At 42.7% G+C, this 13,770-nt stretch overlaps 1 protein-coding gene across 29 annotated transcripts in view; it reads left to right on the top strand.

The window, feature by feature from the left end:
- MAGI1 (membrane associated guanylate kinase, WW and PDZ domain containing 1) overlaps window positions 1–13,770 on the top strand; it is a 338,357-nt gene that overhangs the window by 178,984 nt on the left and 145,603 nt on the right. The window contains exon 1 of one of the 29 annotated variants that reach the window (XM_017826874.1): window positions 2,168–2,299. The exons of the other annotated variants lie outside the window; for them this stretch is intronic. The gene's annotated coding sequence lies outside the window, so the exon portion shown is untranslated. Of the gene's footprint in view, window positions 1–2,167; window positions 2,300–13,770 lie in introns of those variants that run through there. 29 annotated transcript variants of the gene reach the window in all.

Genomic DNA, 13,770 nt, shown 5'->3' with positions numbered 1-13,770 from the left:
TTTTTATTTGTTCATATGGGCCAAAGTATTTGATGCTAAATTAAGATTGGGTATAATGTAAAGATGAGAGCTGTACTTAAAATTGTGATAATTTTCATGATGCAACTTTGAGTTACTCTGATTTTAGAATGGGCAAACAGCTCAAAACCAGGTTGAATTTCATTTATTCTCCCTTCTTTCTATTTTTTCTACTGGCAGCAACCGTTTTCTTAAGACATAACTAAATGTAAAAAAAAAAGATATAAAATTTAAACATGTCATATTTCAAAAGCAAGCCTTCAATATGCTGAAGGCTGTATAAACTTAAATACCTTCTTTGGCTTTTGCTGTAGACCACACAAGCTCTGAGAAATTGATTACTCTGGTGCTAGAAGGGGCTTTCATGATGCAGAAACAGAGGTTTGCATTGAATTTCTTTCTTTGTGTGTGGGACTTTTTTTTTTGAAAGAGAAAAAGCCTTTAAACCCCAGATTAAAAATAAGTCATTTCATTGTTTCCTTTTTCCCCTCTTCTAAATCTTATGAAAGAGTTTTCATAAATGATTGGGGAGCTGCATCTCTGAATAAATGTAAAGTAAAATGCTCTATTTCTTTTTTTAATAAAGAGGCTTTTTTTCTGGAATGTTCCACTTAGGTGCTGCCTCATTGAAGTATCATCTGGTTGATAGAGTTTCAGTGTGGCTCGTGCAGATTTTTTATTTTGTGGACTTGAAGAGGAGGGGCAAGGAATTCAGAGTTATTTATTTTCGTATTGCAATCTTCAAATTTACTGTATCCTGTATTCTAAACCCAACATTATCAAAGGCTTTGGACTTCCCATGGCAGCTGTGAGCTGGCCAGGCACATACTCAGAAAATAGCCTATGGCTCAATGAGGCCATTGTTGAAAGATCAGGAAGGTAATCTTGAGCAAAGAATTTTTTTATCTTTTCTTTTTAAACAAGAGGCATATAATGGGCCAGCACCTTGGGCCAGCTGGTGTTTTCATGAAAATATTTATGTCCCATAAAGTTAAGACTGTTTTATATGTTTACAGTCAGGCCAGTCTCCTGCTCGTGTGTGGCCATTTCTCTTAAAAAGGTAATACAAAGCTTGCTGGCTCTCGGTGGTGTTTTGCCCCTACCCAGTTCAAACACTTTTGGGGTCTGGGTACTTCAGCAAGGGCAGTGTCTGTATTTGCTGCCAGGTTTGGTAGTGGGAGAGGATGATGGTTTTTCCCTTACATTGCCTGGCCCTTGCATAAATGTGCTGTAAATTTGTGAGCTGTCACCTGCGTCCACACCTGTATGGAGCTGCTTGGCCAGTGATGGCTGTCAGCTGGTGTGGCTCGAGATATCTTGTTGGAGCTGTGGTGACAGGTACTGTCCCCACCCCCCCAGCACCTCCCATGTGATCCTTGGGATCCCCATGTCCCTGCCTGTGTCAGTGGAGGTGCACAAGCCCTGGTGAAGCAGCCGTTGAGCTGCAGGAGAGCAGGTTTCCTTGCGAGGCTGGAGTTCCTCTGGGGTTTCGGTGCTGCATCTGAGCAATCCTGTCCTGTGAGATATGTGGAAAGCATCCAAGACGGACACCTGCTGGCTCTGAAGCAGTCAAGTGCTTTTTCCAAAATATCTTTGGCTCCTGTTCGGGATGTTTACTTTTAAAAAGATACAGGCATGTGTTGGCTGTAGAAGAAAGGCAAAAAAAAAAATCATCGTTGCTACTGTCACTGAAATTCCCTGCAGACTTAAAAGGAAGATGAAAGTTGGTACTTTAAGAGAAACTCCAAGCCCCTGGGACAAGCACGACAGAAAACAGGAAGATGCTCTGTATTCTGTCTGATTGCTTGCAAAAATGAGTGCTCTATCTCCTACGGAGAGAGAGACAGACCTAGAAATACACATTCGCATCATTCCCCCGTGCTCGTGCCTTGCAAAGTAGGACAATACCATTTTGCACTCCCTGGGCATATTCTCAAACAGCAGCTCTGTGAAGGTGATACAGAAATAAAAAGGGTGAGGGAGAAAGAAGAGAGGGGAGGAAAATCAGCCTCGTGGTATTTCAGATCTCCAGCATACACAGGTGCTTTTTAATCCCTCTGGCCTACATATTCCACAGCCCCTAGGAATAGAGGAGTCGTGATGTAATGCTCTTTTCCTCACACTCCCAGCTTAAATACAGATGGAAATTGTTGTCATGTGTTAGAAATGTCACCAATAATATAAAAGGCAGGCTTCTGCATTCTCCCTTTTGCACTGTCAGCTGCTGCTGCCAGCTTATTCTTCCCTCTCAAACCTATTGTCATGTGGCAGAAACCCTGATGTAAGTAAGCCCTGTCCTCCCCCTGCTTATGATCCCTGCATTTTTTATTCCCCTCTGCTGCAGTGCTGAGGATCATTACATACCACGACTTAAAGACAAGACCTCACAAAGGAAGGATTAATCTTGTATTTGTGCTTGAATTTCGAAGGACTCAGGCAAGTGAGAACGTTCTGTTGTATTCTCCTTTTTTTTCCCCCCTCCTTCCTAGATGCGAACATAAGAAATGAAAAGCAGCAAATGTGATGAGCTGGGTCTGTGTTTACTGAGCGAACCCAGCGGTTCCTCGGCTGCAGGTTGTGCGTGAGGAGCGAGCGGGATGCGAGGGAAGGCTGTGGGGTTGGGAAGGGAGCTGCGGAGCGGGGCTGACAGCCTTAGCCCAGCCTGGGAGGACAGATGGCTAGTGCTGCTTTTTAATTCATCAAGCAGGCTTTACGTGAGGCCCGTTGGCGAGCGGGTGTGCTGCGAAAAGCGGGGTCAATGGGCACGAATAGGCTGAGATCAGGACCAGATGCCTGCCGAACAATGGGGCTTTTGAAAGAAATGCGGGAGGAAGCGTGGCGCTGGCTTTGTACTGCCTCCGCATTGCAGGTTGGAATGGGGCAGCTCCGATTTAATGAAGTGCATTCCTAAACGTGGTCGTCAGCCCGGGCTGGGAGACAAGGGGACATGTCAGAAGGGGGCTTGTGGGGCCGGCGCTGGGGAGGGGGAGCGATCCACTGATGGATCGCCCCGAACAATGCGGTCTTAGTGCTGGATGGGAAAAACCATCAATACGTCCCTGTGCATATTAATGCGATACAGCAGGTGTTGCTAAATGTCTGTCCCCGCATTGTTCTCCCGCGGCTCAGCCGGGGAGGGGGCAGGAAGGAGACCCCGCGAGGGATGCTCTCATCGGGAGTAGAAATGGAGCGGCTCCCGAGACGGCCGCAAATGCTGGAGGGAAAGCGGGAGGCGACAATCGGCGCGATTCCTCTCTGGGGTCACTGCGCGGGACGAGGTGTTGGACCCGGCAGCTGAGCTGGACAGCGGTCCCCTGTGCTGGCTCTGGAGCAAGCGGGGACAGGCTCAGAGAGGCTGGTTACAGCTTAAAGGCATAGCAGGGCCAGGAAGGTTTTGTTGGTTTTTTTTTTTTCCCTCCTCTTTTTTCTGCAAATATCCCTGAAACTAAGCAGGTGTGAGGGCTGGGAAGTGAATATCCAGGGCAGAGGGCAAGGATGGAGGAGGCAGAGATGGTGTCTCAGTTGGAATTCAGCAGTGAGAGAGTTAAAAGGGGGCATATTTTTGTCAGCTTCACCAGAAATACATCAATTGTGAATGAGTTGCAGAAGCTGTGTGTGAATTGCAATAAACATGGTGTATAACATGGATAAACCCAAACAAAACATCTATTTCTGCATTTGTGGGCATCCTTCTACACTGGCTCAATATACTCCTCCTTTAAGGTAGTTTTCTATGTAACAGAAGTAACATCCCTAAATACTTCCAGCCATGTTAGCCAGTTCAATTCCTGAGGGCTTGGAGAGGAGGGGAGTGTACACAGTCATTATTATATGTATTTCTTAATAAAAAGACACCCATTTAATTGCTGCCATTGTGTTGTCTGCTCCCCTTGTGATTTGTGACATGCTATACTGTATTTGTCAGCAGAATGAAAGGGGTCTTTGTTCCTTATTCATATTATGGCACACTGCATCTCTCTGTGAAAATGGAATATTTGCCTTTAGAGCTAACTTAGCTGGTGATCCGTGCCCGCTGTTACACTGGGACAGATTTGGGGTTTCTTTGCCAGGAATTTCAGAGAAATTTGCAGGCAAGGCTTGAATTATTTTACTTATTTATTGTTACCTATCAGTGTGTTAATAGTGATGAAGAGTGATCAGCTTAATTTGCCCATAGGGCAGGTAAAGCATGGCCAATGGTTGCAGCAGCTTCACGTATTGCAGCTGCCTTTCTGTGTATCCCTTGTCTGTGGATGAATGGCCAAGTTGACCATGAACTAGGATTTTGTCCTTGTGCACATTCGATCGTTTACTGCTGTGTAAACTGCCAACAAGAGTGTAGGAAAATAAACCAAGAGTGTGTAAGATGGACAAGCTCATATGCCTATTCAAAGGTTGGCCAGGACTGCAGATTAATAAAGGCAGCTAGTGATCAGCCAGCTGTGAGAGTGACTATTTGGGAATGCCGGTGGCACTTGGAGAGCACTTTCCAGGCACCGGTGAGGAGCGTGTGCAGGATTAGGTTACGGTGTCATGTAACATCAACAGGGTTACCACTTGTGATCTATTTGCTGTCCTTTCCATGCTCTGGCTACTTGGGAATCAGTCTGTGTGCCTGTCAGTGGGAATGCTTTACAAGTGTAGTGGCTGGAATCAGCAGCCAAAAAAGATTTAAGGCAGTGCTTGCCCAGGCGATTAGTAAGACTTGTTCTAGCACACCTACATGGCATGAATGTATGGAGCTGGTTTTTAAATTGAACCACCAGGTTCAGCAAGTTGAGCTTTATGTTGTTAATTGTGCTTATTTTCCACTCTGCAGTGCCTAAGTTAAAATGGGCAAAATGCAAAGGCAAGCTCAGTCCCAGGGGGCTGGGTCTGCCGTGAAGGGCTTCTCTGCTAGAGGGGCTGGCTCAGAAAAGGGCCAGGCTATGAACCTGTTGCTTGTTGATGTGTGGCTCCTCTGACAATGTGGGAAATTATATTGAGGAGTAACTTTGGTCTGGAGAGAGCTCAGTGGTGCAGAAGTGCAGGGACTGTTTTCTCCCTTGCCAGCCTGTTTCTACTTATCTACTGCTAAGTCCTGTCAGATGGAAGCAATGGTGGATCCATGTAGATCCAAGAATGATGCTTCGCTTCCTTCTGGGAAACTGCTCCAGAATTGGTAAGAAAAAGTACAAGCAGCTGTTCCAGGAGCACTTCAACTCCCTGCTGTTGAAGTATTGTAGAGCCAGGTTTTGCCATAACAGCAATAAGCCTTTTTCAGTTGAATATCTTTTTTTTTTTTTTTAATACAGTCTTCTAATGCAGGTAATCCAACCTGAAATATGAAGCTGAGAGTATCCCTTTTGTCATTATTGACAATCCCTACTGGCATAGCTGTCAAAGTGTTGCAGAAAGAAAAAAAGCAACAATGAAAGCCTATAATTCAGCAGCAGAAGCTGATTAAGTGGTGTTGGGTTCCTGACTCTGCATCTGACAATAATAATACTTACCCTGCATTTCAGTCATTTAAAAGTTCCTGTGCTGCAGGTAAGGCTCTTGCCTGCACTTTGGAGCCTGTGTACAGACACCTTTCTGCCAGCTTTCCATCCTTTCCAGTGCACTGAGTCTTTATATGGTTACACAAGAAGTGCTTCTGAAATGAATGCACATCAAGTCGTTTTGGTCAAGAGATGCTGGGTGCTGTGGTATTCAATAAAGCTTAGTCAAAATGTGGTGCTGTTTTCAGTCAAATTCTGCTAAATCCTGTCCTGAAATCCTCTGAATGTTTTGCTCTTGAATATTCTGGTAAGCATGATGACTGGTTCACTGTGTTAATCCTATATGGTCTTTCTGTCTGCAGCTAATCCTGAGCTGCTGTTGCTGTTCTGCATACATGAGTAAGATTCTTTCCCCCCCTCCTCTTGATAATGTCCAATAAAGTTCCAGCTGACTGCTGGAAGATAACAGTTCAAATATCCTACTCTTCCTTTATCTCATCCTTTAGTATGAGAGTTGAGTTTCTTCTTGAAAAACAAAACCTGCAGAAGTAGTAAAAATATCCTTGATCTGTTGAGCTCTATCTGCAGGCATGTACTGGGTCTGATTTTACAGGATGTTGTCAGGAATTTCAGCTGTAGACAAATGTGGAAGCCAAGACACGTTTAAAGCAAGTTTCCAAACTCACATAGATTTGACAGATTTTCTATTGCACCTTCTCATTAATTAGAATTGAAGCTGACAATGATGGCAATGGTAAATATTGTTCCCCTAAAGTTACTGGATTTTCCTAGCTTTTTTCCTAGCGATTTTTTTTATTTTTGATTGCCAGACCTACCTGTGGGAGATATGCTTTTTCAAAATCCCTTTCTGGTGGGGGAAAAAAACCTTTTTCCTTTTGGACAGTTAGTGTCACTTCAAAATTATTTTACTTGACCATGTTTCAGATTTAGTAGAATAGCTTATGTAGGGAAGGGTGATAGTTTAATCTTGGATTGATTCTCCCCACCCCCCTGGACAGACACTGTATCTCCTTATATGTTAATATCCATATGCCCTATATTGACATGGTTGCATGGGATGTATGTATCTGGTGTGTGCATTTAACTGCAAGCATCAAAATGTCACGAACTGGAGAGTCCATGATAACTTAAGTCAAACTTTTTCTTAAAAAGTGTGTAATATTTAGTTGATGTAAAATGTTATAAACACCCACTTCTTTCTGTGGAAGAAATTGATTTTTTTTTTCTTCTAAATAGACTTTCAAAGGATTCATTAAGAAAATGAAACCCGAGAAGAAAAATAGTTGACCCAGCAGTTTGAGGCCAATGAGGCAAATACCCAACAAAATTGTGTCAAGTCAGCCTTAAGTGAGCTGTGCCTGAATGACTTTGTTATATGTGTTTTCTGAAAATTTTCAGTATTGAAATAGGGGGAAAAAACTTGCTAGATGAATAATGTAATTCTGTCAGCAACTGGAATATGGCTGTGGATATCACTTACTGTATAGAAAAGTAGTTTATTGCTTTGCCTACCCAAACAGTGGTAGTGTCCCACCTGGAATTTGCCATGTTACTGCCCTTTTTGTTTGCTTGAGGAAACTCTCCATCCATTGTAGACTGGAAATTTTAATTTGTTTGTGTGAGATTTTTTTGTGTGTTTTCATTAGGGTACAACACTGCCTTGTAATGCACTTGAAGATAAGGTGAGAGTCAGCCACACAAAAAAAATCTGTGAAAGAGCTCTGTTACTAAGATTGTGCTATATTGGGGGGAAAAAGTAAATTTGCTCTGTTTTTTTCCCCCCCCTGTTTGCACTTCTCTGGGTACAGGTTTTACCAGAAGCCTTTGGTAGGTTTATTGCTCACATTGAGAACACTCTGGTGTTGATTTTTTTACACTAATTTAAATGAATGGGGAGCAGCTGAATAATAGTCATGTAGAAGGTGCTGTTGGAAATGAATGCTCTGTCAGCACTGCTTGGTGATTAATAGTGTGTCATTTCTGTGATGGTGCGCTGACAGTCTGGCACCAGAAGGCAAACCCTTGGTGAAGGTGGGGAAGTGACTGGGGGAGAAAAAAGTCTTCTCTTCCCCTGTTTTTTCCATGGACCACAGCAAGAGCCTGAGGCTTGAGACATCCCCTGAGGCTTTGACTGAGGTATCCGAGTTCTTTTCAGCAGCAGAAGCTGGGAAGGGGTTGTAGCAGTGTAAGCTACTTGCACAGTGGTGCAGGGATGGCTGCATTTAAAGGTGTGTTTTAAATGTAGTTTAGTTGACAGGTGTCCTGGTGTTGACAAGGCAATATTTTTAATGTGTGATAATCTGTCATCCTAAACTCTTTAGGGAAATCAAGGGTTTAGTATATTCAGATGCGTGAGCTAAAACTGTCCTTTACCTTTTCTACACAAAGACTTTAATTTTATTTTTTTTTTCCTTGGTGAAGATGAAGTCAACTCATTTTGAGTCCTAATCAGGAAGTGATTCAGAGTCTGTGCTCATTAAATCTTTCCCTTCACTCCTGGGACTGCCAGCCAGGATGTCACACATTACCTGCTGATGAGATGATGTTTTGTGAAGGAGATGAATGTCCCAGAAAGTATTCTCACAGTGCCAAGCCACTGGGAAACTGGAAAGGGTTTAGAAAGCCACAGCAAGGCTGCAATATGAGTACTTGAACTAGTTTTATCATCACTCTGTTAGGCAGCTGCTTGCCCATTAGAGAGATCTCATCTTTAGTCATATGTGATTTGGGGGACATGAAGGCTGAGTCCTGCTGTTCTTATTATTTGAAGTTTCAGATTTTCTTTGGGTTATTAGGGCACAACACAGAGCATTTAATTCCCCTTATCAGCTCCTTTAGTCAACGTTTGATTGGACGGATCCTTTTCAATTTTTTTTTCAGTTCTTCTCTTTCTCATACTTCATGGATTCTATTGTTTTATTAGTTCAGTGGCCTTTTTGGGTCACTGCAGTCTAAGTATTCTGACTTTTATAAAGGTCTTGGTGACTAAATATTAGTGACCTCCATTCATCTTCCTTGTGCTTCTCCAAGGCCGAGCAGTTTGATTTTGAGCTGCACTGTGTTCCAGTATCACCGAGTTCATCGCATGGTGAATCAAAACCCATTTCTTCCCCGCAGATGAAGGTGTCCATTCAGTACATTGAGCTGCAGTTTCTGCTTCAGTGTTTGGGTAATAGGATCCCTGGAAAAGAGATGGAGAGAAACTAGCCCCGTGGAGCTTTGCCAGCCTAAGTAAAATAAAGAAATGTACCATTATACAATTGAAAAAATACTGTTGGATTCATGACAGTTCTAGGGAAGTCTAACAAGCTAAGCATGATTGACTTGAATTTCCAAGTTATATAAGAGAACAGGGTTAGCATTAACTGCATTAGGGAGCTTATTGTACCAACAGAAGTCTTTTTGAAAAATTCAGCCTTATGTTGAAGGCTCCTATTTTGGGGTATTCCTTCTAGGGTCCCATCTATGAGGCATTCCCCTAGCTCAGACTCTCCCTCTTCGTGAGAGATGAATAGACATAGATGTGTGGAGAATTTGGGGTTCCAGGGTTAGGGACTGTTGAGATTGATGCTGCCATAATTTGAACATTTTACACATCATATTCTGACATTATCTGGACAAGTCTTGTCAAATAGATGTGTAACATAAGAGCTTTCCTCTTGCTCAGTCTTGCTTTCTCCTTCTGGTAACCCTCTGCCTCATTTGTTACTCTCTGCTGCCCACTAAGTGAAGTGAAAAATGAATTTTATGAGGGAGATGAGAATGTCCCAACATCAGGGTGGAAAAATTCTTGAGAAATACCTACATGAACAAAGAGAAACAAAAACTATTCCAGCAACCTTACCTGTGGCCTTTGGTAGCTCAGAAGTGCTGTATTTGGGAGACTGTAGTTTAGCAGGCATTTTTTTCAAAGTTTAATGTTGTAGGCTTTTTTAAAAGGCAGGGGGAAGCAAAGCAACACCCCAAAATTTCAAAGTTCTACCTTCCTCCCAAAGCCCTACCTTCCTTCCAGCTGTTAAGCAGGGCCAGAGAACAACTATTGGAGATTTCATCCACAGTATTTAAAGCTTGGAAAAATGAAATGGGAGTCACTGAAAGTAGAAGCTGATAATGCAGTGTGTGAAACAGCTTTTCAGGTGTCGCTGCTGGCTGCATCTGACACACACAAAGCTTACACTTTTAAGCAAGGAGAGATTTGAATGCCACCCAAAAGTTGCTTTTATATGTAGAACTCTTTGCATCTCTAGCTGCAAAATGGCATGTTGTTGCCATGGGGAGATCTTCAAATTGAAGGACCTTTCCCTAATAAAAGGTCTGCTTCACTGTAAAGGAGATACTAGTGTTATAGCATCTTGAAGGGCGAGCTGGTAAATGAGATATTATTATCTCAGTGTGTTCTTTTAGTAAAATATTGAAAAGTGGCTCACTCCTGGTGAATTACCTGCTGACCTGATCCTCTAGCAGCCTTATTAAATAGTTGCCTGTTGTAACACTCTTTGTGAAGTTAAAGCGTGTCCCACTGCACTAAGCACTATTTCAGATATCCCCATTATAACAAAAAATCTTTATATAGTAATAGTGCAAACCAATGGCTCTCGTGGGTGCTTTCATAATGAGGTTTTATGGTGGCCATTCTCTGATCCCTTTTCTCCTTTTGTCAGTGTATCAAATTTACTCAATTCCTCTCCATATTCATAGAGCTTAACAAACTTGCTCTTCGAACTCCTTATGTTCCAAACATCAACACTTCTGATACAGAATGAGTTTATCAAAACAAACAGTGGCATAAAATAAGAGTATCTTTGCACAGCACAATTGCTTGGGCTGGAATGGCTTAATGAGCCACTGGAGCCATATCTGCACTCCTTGCCCTGAGCGAAGGCAAAATGAAAGGAATTAGTTTAAATTCTTAAAACTTCCACTGTTTAAAAGCCTGTACTCTGCTTGAGCATTGGGGGGCTCTGATGCTGTGTTGCATAGCAAGTAGTAACTTGATTTCTTTGGGTCATCTGTCTACAACCTAAGAAGAGTTTTAAAAGCAAATAAATATTTCTATTTGCCAGATGGTGGTTTACCTTGCTGGTGCTACTTGTAGTTACATCAACAGAAATAATGGGGATGTGAGCAGCACCTGAACAAACAATTACATTTGTGCCTTGGGCTTTGGAACTATATTCCTTGGATATTCTTGGGTGGAGTGGAAGAAATCTTAAACTCCTCTGATGTCTTTCCTGACCTCATATCTAATTACATTATTTTTTGATAGCTTTCCCTCAGGAGTTCCTTCTCTTAAATGCGTTTTACAAATACGCATTCAAATAAGCCTGACACTATTAATTTTTGTAGTCTAGTTATTTTATATTGCTTACCATCCCCTTCGTACTCCAACTTCTTCCTAGAGACAGTATTTGGTGTACTTCAAGAACCTGTGGTCTCTCTTTCTCACTGAATGTGTGGATGGGTTAAAACCTTCTGCTTTTTCTCCCTTGACTCATGTGCCTTCTCCCAATTTGACTAGGTTTGGTTTTATTTGGATGCACCCAGGCAATAAGAAGCAGAGGTGCCCAGAGACTTCCAGTTCTGGTTCCATGATTTGTACCAGTCAGATTTGCTAAACCACATCTTTATGCATTGAGACTGGTACCAGGCAGGGAGAGCTGGCAGTGAGCAGTGGGAGGCACAGCTTTCAATGGGCCAACAGGTACCTGTCTAGGCTGCTGGATCTCTCTTAGCTGTGTATTTTCTGGGAACTTCCTGCCTTTGCCACTGGCCACCTTCATCTCTGCATGCTGCAGGCTCATCTATCAAAAAAAAAAAAGGGATTGGGAAAATGACCTAAGTTACTGCAAGCTCTGTTAACAGGAGTGTTTTATGGCTGGGTGCAGTGATTGATCTTTTGCATATCTTTCCACAGTTTGTCTCATTCTTGGGAATTATTTTTGCCCTCTGGAGAGCTATTTTGTTAGGTGTTGGCTGTGTTTCAAGAAAAAGAGGGAAACAAAAAAGATAAATTTCAAAATGTTACATGAAGCAACAGTGAAGAATAATCTCACTTTCTGGAAAAATGCTGAAGGAGCTGTTATAGCTGCTCCTTTGGTCTCTGCTGCTGTTTGACACAGCTACAAACTGCCCAAACTATGTGCAGCAGTAGGACTAAAACAGCTCCTGTATTCAAAGCTTCTCCAGCTTAAAGTTTCATTAAAAAAGGTCTGTTTGGCTCTGCTTGCAAGCCTCTACATCCCCACACCACGCTGGCTGTGAGGTCTGATACCATCTCAGTAATTAAGTGCCGGCATCCTACAGCACAGTGGGTTTAATAGGCTGTCAGCAGCTTAAATGCCACCTGATATTAAATTTATCAGTCTAACTTTTTGGCATTCTGCAGCTGACCCACGGTAACAATGGCCACGGAAAGTTATGTGTAGATGGTGCCTGCTGCACCTGCACTGCTTGGTTGCTTTAATTGCTGATCTGTTATCTTCAAAGAGGTGGGAGTGCAGGAGAAGAAAGGCAGCACTACACTTAAAGCAGTTTTTTGCCCAGGTCCCTTCAGTCCATTCTCTGGAGACTTTTTAAATGTCCAGTGTGTCAGGCTGTGATGAACTCGCAAGGCAGCTGTGTCCCTGTGCAGTGGGAAAGGGTGCAGGGTGGCAGGTCAGTGCCCAGAACCTGGGTCTGTCAGTGATGGAGATGCCCAGTGAGTGCCTGCAGTGGCTGTGCAGGGTGCTGGGAACTGGCTGTGTGAGCAGGGCTGGGGCTTCCCCTGTCCTGTTCCACACAGGGCACTCAATCTGTGGCTGAATGGGCTGCAGCAACAGCTACTGGCTTTTTGGTCAGCTTTTGTGCTGGGATGGGCCAGCTGCTGCAAGGAAGGGAGCAAGAGTGAACACCAGGAGTTGGGCAAGGATGGATTTGCTTGAGCTGCTGTAGAGCTGCCCTCTTTGGGGCAAACCCCTCCAGTATTTGGCATTATGTGGATGACATGGTACTGTAGGTGCATTACAGTCATTAAGGTTGCAAAAGACTTCCAGGATCATCAAGGCCAACCACTAACCCTGCACTTCCAAGTCCACCACTAAACCATGTCCCCGTGTGCCACATCCACCATATTTCTAGGTATGGTGATTCCACCACTGCCCTGGGCAGCCTGTTCCAATGTCACCTTTTCAGTGAAGAATTTTTTCCTAATATCTAATTAGAGTTTCTCGTGCTCCGCCTAAATGCAAATAATGGTGCGGATTTATCCCTCTCTGCCTTATTTTCTCCCATTGTAAGCTGAGGCTAATGATACACTCCTTTTTTTTTTTTTAAAGCTCTTTGGGATCGGTGGATGAAAAGCACTATGTAATTATTGAAGTGTAGCTTTTATGGCGCTGCCTTTAGAAGGAAGGGAAAAAATATATTCACTTGGTAAAACACTGTGTTGTAGATACAGCTCTGGAAATCTGACTTTCATTGTTAAAGCTAAAATTAAAAAGGACTGTTCTGCTGTATAGTGTCATACCAAAACCAGGCTCATGTGGAGGCTGCATAGAAGCTTTCTGAGCCACTGGAAATTGATTAAAAAAAAGAAGAGCTCACTGAAACAAAAGAAGGGCTGGTCAAAAATAAAGTGAAGCCAGTGATGCCTGTGAGTGCCACTTGTCTATGTTTTGGGACTCAGAGATGCTTAGGCAATGTAACATGGAATTCTTAGCGGTGTACATGCTTCTGGCCACATCATTTTCATGGCCATTAAGTTCAAATGCTTGTCTGTTTCCTGAGATGAAAGAAAAGAGAGCTCCCTCAAAAAAAAGCAGCCTGCAAATTCTGAAGCAGCTGTTCTGCATGCAATTTGCCTGGAAATTATACCTCGAAATACCACTTTTACCTACTTTGAACAAGGCAGAGGCTGATATGAATGCCTCATTGTTTTGCCTCAAGATTGTTTTCCCAGAAAATATCTTTCAAAATATTTATTTTTTGGTAAATGCGTGCGTATAATTATATATAAAGGCTAATTTGTGTCGCTGAATTTTGTGCTGTCAAATGGAAGCTGAGTGGTTTAATACCAAAATGGGACTTCACATTTAAATCATGCCTATGTGCTTTTTGTGTTTTTACAATAGATTCAGTAGCTAATCATCACCTAAATTGGCTTTTCTAAATAACAAGCCATATTATATAGTCTAATGGGTTATTTGGAAAATGGGAAGCAGAAATGATACTACAGTGAGTCAAGACTATAATACTGAAGTTAAAAAAAAAGACA

Source organism: Lepidothrix coronata, unplaced genomic scaffold, assembly GCF_001604755.1.
Source record: "Lepidothrix coronata isolate B3197 unplaced genomic scaffold, Lepidothrix_coronata-1.0 Scaffold131, whole genome shotgun sequence".
In the NCBI taxonomy this organism is placed as follows: domain Eukaryota; kingdom Metazoa; phylum Chordata; class Aves; order Passeriformes; family Pipridae; genus Lepidothrix; species Lepidothrix coronata.
This window is presented reverse-complemented; position numbering and strand designations above follow the sequence as displayed.